Here is a 9,605-nt window from a genome sequence, read left to right as displayed (position 1 = left end):
TCCCCATTGCTAGCTGCCACACGCGTACGTATGCCCCACCCCAGCCGGTGGGTTGGTTGTGGATTAACAGGACCCCAACCATGTGTAGGTGGTTGACGCTAGATGAATAGGACCTCGATCGATCGAGGAGGCCGTGTAGCGGTACACCACACCTCAGTCGGTTGGGGGTGGATGACCAGAACCCCTTGGAGGCCGTAGTCAGTTGGCGGTGGATGAACAGTAGCTCGTGGAGGCTGTGGGAAGTTGACAGTGGATGAACGGTAGCCCGTAGAGTCCATTTTACGGTACGCCACACCCCTGCCGGTAAATAGGACACCGTTTCGACCGTATGTGGTTGAATAGAACTCCGTTTCACCATATTTTTTGTAGCATGGTTGTACATACGTGTACACGATTTAGACAGGACTGCGTGACATACTATGTCGGGGCTCTACTACAACACATGCCGCTCCTTACTCGGTCATGCTTCGTCGTTGCAGAGAGACCGACGAGTATGTACATACACGTTTACGACTAGATAGATAACACAACGTACGCTCCAACCTGATGGGTCCCAGCTATCAGGAGAGAATCATTTTTTGTGCGTAATAAGGAGGGACTTTATTGAGTGCGACCATGTAGCTAGTGGATCCCAATTATCTGGGAAAGGAAGTATTTTTTGCACATAACAAGGAGGCACTTCCTTGCGTGCGAATATGCAGCGGATGGGTCCCAGCTATGAGGGGGAGGAATCATTTCTTTTGGGTGATAAGGAGGCACTTCCTTGTGTGCAACCATGTAGATGGTGGGTCCCAGCTGTTTGGGATGGGTGATTTTTTGCAGGTAATAAGGAGGCACTTGCTTGTGTGCGGCAATATAGCTGGTGGGTCACAACTATCATCCTCCCCGCATATAGTCCTCTTCTGATGAATGCCATTCATTGACCACATTGACCACGCCGCGCCGAGAGCACCAAGGAGGTGGATGGCGGTGAGGCCTAGGAACGGAACCACTCAGAGTCGGGGAAGACGCGATAGTGGATGCCCATGCAGAGGAGTGGTGTGAGGGTTGACTGGTTCAGCTGCGGTGTGAGGCTGCCATCGCGAGAGAATGGTAGGAGATGTGGATGATCAGAGGGATGGCCTGGCCATCAATGGGAGTAGGGTGGGGAGATGACGTCTGTGCGTCAACACAACCGAGCATGGGAGGCGGTGCTACTTCTTGAGCTTTCGGTAATTTTTTTCTTGAAGAGGAAAGGGTGATGCAACAAAGTGGAGATAAGTATTTCCCTAAGTGAAGAACCAAGGTATTAATCTAGTATGAGGTACAAGAAAGTCCCCAATAGATGCACCTGCACAAACTAACAAACACTTGCACACAACGCGAAAAAGGGGTTGTCAATCCCTTCATTGTCACTAGCAAGAGTGAGATCTAATAGAGATATGTATAAAAGATAAGTAAAAGGCAAAACAAAGTAAATATAAATAAATTTCAGCAAGGTAATTTTCGGTTTTTGCTTTTATAGAACTGAAATTATATGATGAGAAATAAATCCGGGGGCCATAGGTTTCACTAGAGGCTTCTCTCTTGAAGAAAGCATACGGTGGGTGAACAAATTACTGTTGAACAATTGATAGAAAAGCGCATAGTTATGACGATATCTAAGGCAATGATCATGAATATAGGCATCATGTCCATGACAAGTAGACCAAAATGATTATGCATCTACTACTATTACTCCACACATCGACCACTATCCAGCATGCATCTAGTGCATTAAGTTAACAAGAACGGAGTAACGCCATAAGCAAGATGACATGATGTAGAGGGATAGATCCAATCAATATGGTGAAAACCCCATCTTTTTATCCTTAATGGCAACAATACAATATATGCCTCGCTACCCCTACTATCACCGGGTGAGGACACCGCAAGATTGAACCCGACATAAAGCACCTCTCCCATTGCAAGAAAAACCAATCTAGTTGGCCAAACCAAATCGATAAATCGGAGTGAAATACAAAGCTATCTTAATCATGCATAAAAGAGTTCAGAGAAGCACTACTAGGAAAAGGCCTACTAATGGCGTACCAGTTTTGCCTACTAATGGCGCATCACTGGTGCGCCATTAGTATCACACCACTAGTATTTATTACTAATGGCGCACCACCCAGTGCGCCATTAGTATATAACACCATGCGCCATTAGTATGCCTCCCAGGGGCCATATTTAACCACGTGCTTTGGCACATTAATGGCGCACTGCGGATGGATGCGCCATTCGTATACTTGGCATACTAATGGCGCACTGTTTGGTGATGCGCCATTAGTATACTTTGGCATACTAATGGCGCACTCTGTAGTGATGCGCCATTAGTATGAATATTAGGTTTTATTTTTTTTTACTTTTCTGATTTTTGCACAGGTTACAAAATATATTATTTGACAGAATATAGACAGTAGCACACAGCAACAACAGATTCATGGAATACAATAGAAGATTAGTCTCCGAATACAATTCATCATATTAGTCTCTGAATTCAAAATACCGAACAAAGATAAAACATTACAAGTCTCGAGACCGCGAGTATCGAGTTTGTCTTCACATTACAAGTCAATATCGATCATCTAAACTACCATCACATAGAAGAGAGCTGCGGTCATCACGATGAGCATCATCGCGATGAAACTGGTCTTCATCCGGTTCCTCCAACGCTACCTCCTCTCTCCAGCTAGATAGCGGGCGTATCTAGATTCCGCCTCCGCCCTAGTGGTGTACCCTTTGTAACTGTTACCGCTGAAACGGTGAACCTGTCTCCGACACTCCTCCCAGTCGTTGTAGACTCCGGAAACCTTACCCTTGTACACGACATACGACGACATCTCTATGCACAAGCCAAACAATAGACAAAACATACATAAGCAATATATAAGTATGCAACAAAAGGATTGGAAGAGAAAAGCAAGACATTAATAGCACGATTCATGGTCCTACTAATAAATAACATCGATTAGATCTAAGTTGAACGACTGTCCAAACCAAAGAGACATACAATTCATTAAAGTTTAATTACAACATGAGCCAATCAATGTTTCAGAACTACACATCACTACTTTCGACTCGACTCATGGACAGGAGCGTGGATGAAGCCGTCGTCTGTCGTGATGGTCATGAAATCGCGGGCGTTGTCAGCCTGCATTTGTAGCATTCCGTCTATCTCAATGTTGGACGGTTGATATCTGAGGAAGAACTGCCCCGAGGTATGAAGGACATCTTGATGGATGATGTCCACAAACTCCGACTGGATGCGAAAGAATTCTTGTCTGATGTCCGCGTCCTGGATTGCCGACAAGCTCGCGGCCCAATCTTTGAGATTATTTGGTAGCAGAAGGTGATGATGGTCCCTTATGATCGCCCGCATGTGATGGAGGGCGTAGTAGGCATCCTTCTGACCGCCAGGTGGCTGCTTGACGCAGTAGAACGTCATATTGTGGGCGAACACGTGCTTGCCGTACTTACGAACTGCCCTGGTGAAGGTGCCTCCAGATTTGGCGTAGCCGGGGAGAACATCATCAAGAACTTTCTTGATATTTGTGTAGTCTATCTTGGAGTTATGGTTTGGGTCGAAATACGTGGCCATGGAATATTTCGGGCTTAAGAGGATGAGTGTGCAATGTGTGTCACTGCACAGAACATGGAATGTTAGAAAAAAAAGAACGATCGAAATCTAGGAAATCATATGTTACAGGGCGGTTAAGGGATGACTTACTCGGGAAAGTAAGCCACAAGGAAGTTATCCTTATCTGGGTTTGCCAGAATGACGTCTTCGAGGTGTGAACTCGCGATTTGGCGGTCCCCAGCGCTGCTCAAGAGCTTGGCACACATGTAGAAGGGGTCGACGATCACGATGTCCGGGGTCTTGTCTTTAATGATCCGCATCTCCATACCCAGCGAAAACAGCCGAACGAAGGTGTAGTGCAGCGGATGAAGGTTAAACATAGCAAAGATGTCATCAAACCGCAGGACGATCATAGCCCCGATGTCGCCATCCACAAAGCCTTGCCCTCTGGCACCTTGGCCACGAAAACCGGGTATGGCACATCATTCTCTCTGAGACGCCGCTTCTCCAAAGAAAGAACACCGTCGTGCAGACTCCGCATAGCACCGGTTGCAGCATTGAGCATATTTGTCGGTAGCATCGCCCTACCCGCCACATGCACCCTCCTCAAGATATCCTTTGGTGAAGGTGGCCCGTCCTGAGCACGGATCGTACTCGGTGCCGGCTGGCTCGCACCGGCGCCCTTTTTAGTCTGCCGTTTCCGGCCCTTCTTCTTGATCTGCTATAATGGGACCGAGTTCTGCTCACAGACCGCCTTCTTGAGCATGTTGGGGCTGATAATATTTGGCACCTTCGCTATCTGAGGCTCGGTGAAGGCGGCAGCTGGAGGCGTCTCCTGAGAACTGAACGTCAGACGACGCCTGTTGCAATTGGGTTTCTCCGCCGTACCAGCTAGATCGCGGTCGTCTTGTTTGGGTTCTTGAGAAGGAGGCCCACAGAACTCGTCACCATACCCATGTTCGGCAAAGTACTTATTGACGTTGGTAAATGCACCATCATCGTTGTCGTCGTCGTCCGGGTCCTGTGCCATATGCATGTCCGGATCCTGTGCCATAGGGATGTCCGGCATGTCCGGTAGCGTTGCGGCGTTCTTGCCATGGCTTGGCGCCGGCACGACTGGCGGTCTTGTCTGTGGGGTGGTGTCCCCCGCCCCCAAATGAATCTGGCTCTTCGGTCAAAGAAGGGGCCAGCTTACGCAGGCGTTGAGGGTCATCTCATCTTCTTCGTCGGCCCCAGCGGGTCGAATCGGAGGTAACAGCTCGTCGCAGCCTGGCAGCACCCGAACCACTTCAACCCTATACAATGTGGGTGGCATCGGATAACCGTGGAACACGGGGTTGCCCGGTTGAATGATTCTGCCCTTGGCGACATCGACCAACTTGCCGCCCACGAAGTGCAGGAGAGTGCAAGGAACATCGGCGGCACCCTGCGAAAACATGTAGGGCGTCAGGGATGCCCAGTCAAAGGCAAGGAGATGAAGTCCTGGGCCGAGAGGCTTAGTTATCGTGATGCCATCGAGCTCGGCTAATGTCAAGGCACCACCAACGGCGGGCGTGCAACTGACGGAGGGGCCGCTTGCTGGCGAGGTGCCGGCCGGCGTACACCCGGGTGCATTAAGCTCCAATGCCGGCGTCGGAGACACCAATACCGCCGCCGCCGGAGACACCAATGGCGCCGCCACCGTAGAAACCAATACCGCCGCCGCCGGAGACACCAATGGCGCCGCCTGCGCGTTGTGCGAGTTGCTGTCCGTGAAGCTGGGAATCGGGGGCGGCCCCTGTTGGCCACCCGCAATCCACGTCATTATCCCATGAATCAAGGTAGCGTAATGCCGGTGAGCGTCGATCCCAGTTGTTGTTGCACTTGCTCTTGGACCATCTCCGGAATCCGCGCCACTTGCGCCTTGAGTGCTTCAACCTCACGCGACTGGCTTTCCGAGCTGGTCTTTTTCTAATTTCGCCCACCAGCGGCATAGTATGACGACCATTTTGTGGACAAGCCTTTGCCGGCCACACGACCATCTGACGTCAGCTTATTGAGCTTATCCCTGTTTTTCATTACGTTCAACGCCCTATTCAAAGGGGTGTCGAAAGGGGATCTCTGAGACGACCCCGCGCTACTGCTTTCTTTGTCCTGCGGAAGGAACGTGAACCATTTAGAAATATTGGGGATTAGTTAGAATGCAACCATATGGATCTAATTACGCGGGGGTGTATTCCTTACCAGAACAAGCTCAAGCTCCTTGGTCTTCGGATCCGTGGTAAGCTCCTTTGTTACCGGGTCCTCCTTGTACCGGGCCCTGAGAAAGTTCCTGGTCTGCTTGTCACTATATTTCTCGAAGCGGGGCGGTAGGCCTTGCTCGGCACGCTCCACGTCCTCCTTGTCCCATACAGGCTCCGCCACTCTGTAACCGCCGGGACCGAGTTGGTGGACCCCTATGTTCAACTGCCGCATTTCTTTCCCCCACTGACTTGATTCGGAGGTTGCGGGGCTCTTGCACTTGATCTTGAACTCCTTGTATTCATCTTCGCTAATCAAAGGATATTTCGCCTTGATCTTCTCATAACTATCACCTTTGTCAATCATTGCCTTCACCGTGCTTTTCCAAGTAGACAGGGCCGTGCTCATCGTCGTGAGGGCGGCACCGTTCACTTTATTACCCGAGAGGCGTGTGTTTGCGAACTCAGCGGGGAATTTGTATCGTTCATGCAGCTTCGTGAAGAGGAGGCTGTGCAAATTCCCTCGGTCCTTATGCCTTAGGTTCTCGGTGTTGATCGAGGCGGTGCTCCACAGGATGCACCCAAGCTGAATCGAGTACCCCTTGACTACGTGTTTGGGCGCCGTCGGATGCCCGTCGGAGTTCACTTCAGTAAATTCCTCCCTGACGGTGCCAAGCACGTTTGGGCGCCGGTCCTTCCATTGCCTCTTCGGTTGGCTGCCATCTATGCGTGCGCCGCCATCATCAGTGGTGGCATCCACGGCGCCATCATCAGTGGTGTCATCCCCGACACCACTAGGGGTTGTGTAGTCAGGATCGGTGTCTTCCGCGGCGTCCTCATAGCGGTGAGGTTCTTCCTCCAACTCCTGGGACAGCTCCCAGAATTGCTTGCCGCCCGAACCGCCGGCCTCATCGTTGTGGGCCATGTTTCGCTCTAAATAGGAAAAAAGTTTGGTCAAAAAGTTGGTTATTGTCAAGGAACAAGATCATGGTCTCATCATTTAGGGTTTGTCGACACCAAGGCATCCTAAAAGCTAAGTTTTTATCATTTAGGGTTTGTCGACGCCGAGGCACCCTAAAAGCCTAAGCGTACATCATTTAGGTTCTCATCGACACCGAGGCACCCTATAGAAGCCAAGTTAAGTTTTCATCATTTAGGGTTTATCGATGCCGAGGCACCCTAGGTTGGGCCTAATCACTTGGCACTAATCACTTGGCTCTATTGCCACCTATGTTGGGTTTATCATCTAGGGTTTATCGATGCTAAGGAGAATTCTAAGTTGGGCCTAATCACTTGGCTCTATTGCCACCTATGGTTTAATGCAGCAAGAATGGCGGGGCAGTTGATCCTACTTAACTAAGTACTAAGATACCCCGGCCCATGCATTAGTCGCAAGTACCCCATATGTCCTATTTTTAGCAAAGTCATGCTAAAATTCATGGAAAATTTCAGCATGGCCTTTGATGAAAATAGGACATATGGAGTACGAATTTGCCGGAACGGAAGTTAATCGACATTCCGGGAAACTCAAGGGCATCTCGGGGTACCTGCAATTTCATGATAAACTGCCAACAAAAACACATGGAGTACTTGACACAGTACTTGCCATAGTAATAGTCAATGTGCCTCTGTATGTATGTGTGTGGTGTCTAGATGCCAGCCACAGGTCAATGGCCATGCCACTACACTGCTCCATGTCACTTCTGCTACTGCCAAGCATGGCATGGCCATCTTTGATTCTGTTTCTGATGGAGCTTTGTGCCACTAGGTGGCCTGTTTGAAGTGAAATAATCAGCATGGGCAACTGGTATTGGATTCACAGTGTAAATGATGGATGAAAAGGTATTGTGCCCAAGTACAACATTTAACAATGCAATGCAGATAATCATTTTTTCTCACAGTACTTTTCCCAAGTAATAATAAACTAAATAACTGAGTAATCCAAATGAGGAAATAGAAAATAGCTGGCTGCAACAACATAGCAAGCCTGCACTTACACAAGAATTCATTTCAAGCATCATTTATTATCTGAAACAGATCATGCTAAAGATACATGATACATCATTTCAGGCATCATTTAATATCAGTACAACTAACTAGCAGTACTTAAACAAGTTAAGCTACTGACTACAGTACTGGCTACTCACTTAAGCTAGAAGCTACAAGTTAAACACATTATAACTTGAGTGTAACTCAGGATAAGTTAAACTTAAGCTAGAAGATACAAGTTGAACACACACCAGGCAGTTTTTATAATATTATCAGAAAAATATCTTCAGTGTAACTCAGGACAAGAAAAATCTCCACCAGAATAGGACTAGCATTTAAGAGTAATTTCCTCCAGTCAAACAAAGTTCAAACAAAAACTGACAACACTCTTTTGATTAAGAGCCAAGTCACAACACTCTTTGAAGTTCAAACAAAAACTGACAACACTTGTTTGATGTGTCTCCTCCAAGAAAGAGCCAAGTCAGTCTCACCCAACTAGGGAAACATCAGTTAGACCACTAGCAATTGGGAATACACAACTGGGGCTAGGTTTGTGCTCTAGCTAGGCAGTAAAACAGAGCATATAGAGGCATTGCCTGCCTCTGCTGCAAGTGGGGATGTGAGCACGATTATCACAATTAGATCACTACCAAGACTCACAGTTAGGATTTCACAAAGAAACTCTGTAAAGTGCTAGAGCCTAACATCTTGCATCACAGAGCAAAGCATTAACCGAGCCAACTCCACAAGTCACTAACCAGGCGCACAAATTGACTAATGTCTGCTGATCTTAGATACTAATATATACATAAGAGTTCTACTAACTGAACTCAACTCCGGCACCACCGCTGCTTCTGTCCATCGCCGATTTGCTGGACAAACAGAGTGTTTGCGAGAAGGAAGAGGGGAGAGGAGGCGGAGCTCACCGAGGAGGCGCAAGGAGGCCCTGCGACAGCTTAGTAGCAACAGAGGTGGCCGGAGTTGAGGAAGACATCGGCGACCCGAGGAAGAAGAGGTCGAGGGGGGTGGAGGGGTCGAGCACCGTCGCGCCCTGGTTCTGCGGCTCGCCGGCCCGGTGTTGAAGCAGATTCTGCACACCGCCTTGCCTGTCGCCTCGCACGGTGGAGCTCGAGCAGAGAAAGCACGGTGGAGCGTCACGGGTTTCTAGGGTTTCGAGGGCTGGGAAGGCGAGGGAGGGGGTGGATTGGGAGTAGACGGCGATGGGGGGCAGGGCAGGGGCTGACGGGGAGCGGCGGCCGCATGGGTCGGGGCAGCGGGGGGAATTAGCTAGAGGCGAGGGAGAGGGACGAAGGGGATCTGGCAAGAGGGAGGGAATTAGCTAGGGGGGAATCTTAGTAATGATGCACCCGTGGTCGGTGCGCCATTAGTAATCTTTTTTTTACATAGCAATGGCGCACCAGGAAGAGGTGCGCCATTAGTAATCTTTTTTTACATAGCAATGGTGCACCAGGCAGAGGTGCGCCATTAGTAATCTTTTTATATATATATAGCAATGGCGCACCAGCCAGAGGTGCGCCATAAGTAATTTATTTTTATTTTTTGTTGCATGTAATAATTTTTTAGAAAATGAAATGAATATGAAATAGTAATATTTTTTTATAAAAACAGTAATAATTGTTGTTTAACAACAATTGTAGTCTACACTTTATTATTATTATTTTTTTAAAAATGAAGAGGGGAGAGGAGGCGGAGCTCACCGGGGAGCGGGGGAGGGTGCAGGGGGTGCTCGTCGGCGATGGTGGAGCGGAGGAAGGTGCGGGGGGTGCTCGTCGGCGGTG

The sequence above is a fragment of the Triticum dicoccoides genome, chromosome 2A (genome assembly GCF_002162155.2).
Source record: "Triticum dicoccoides isolate Atlit2015 ecotype Zavitan chromosome 2A, WEW_v2.0, whole genome shotgun sequence".
Lineage (NCBI taxonomy): Eukaryota > Viridiplantae > Streptophyta > Magnoliopsida > Poales > Poaceae > Triticum > Triticum dicoccoides.
Note: the sequence above shows the minus strand (reverse complement) of the source record.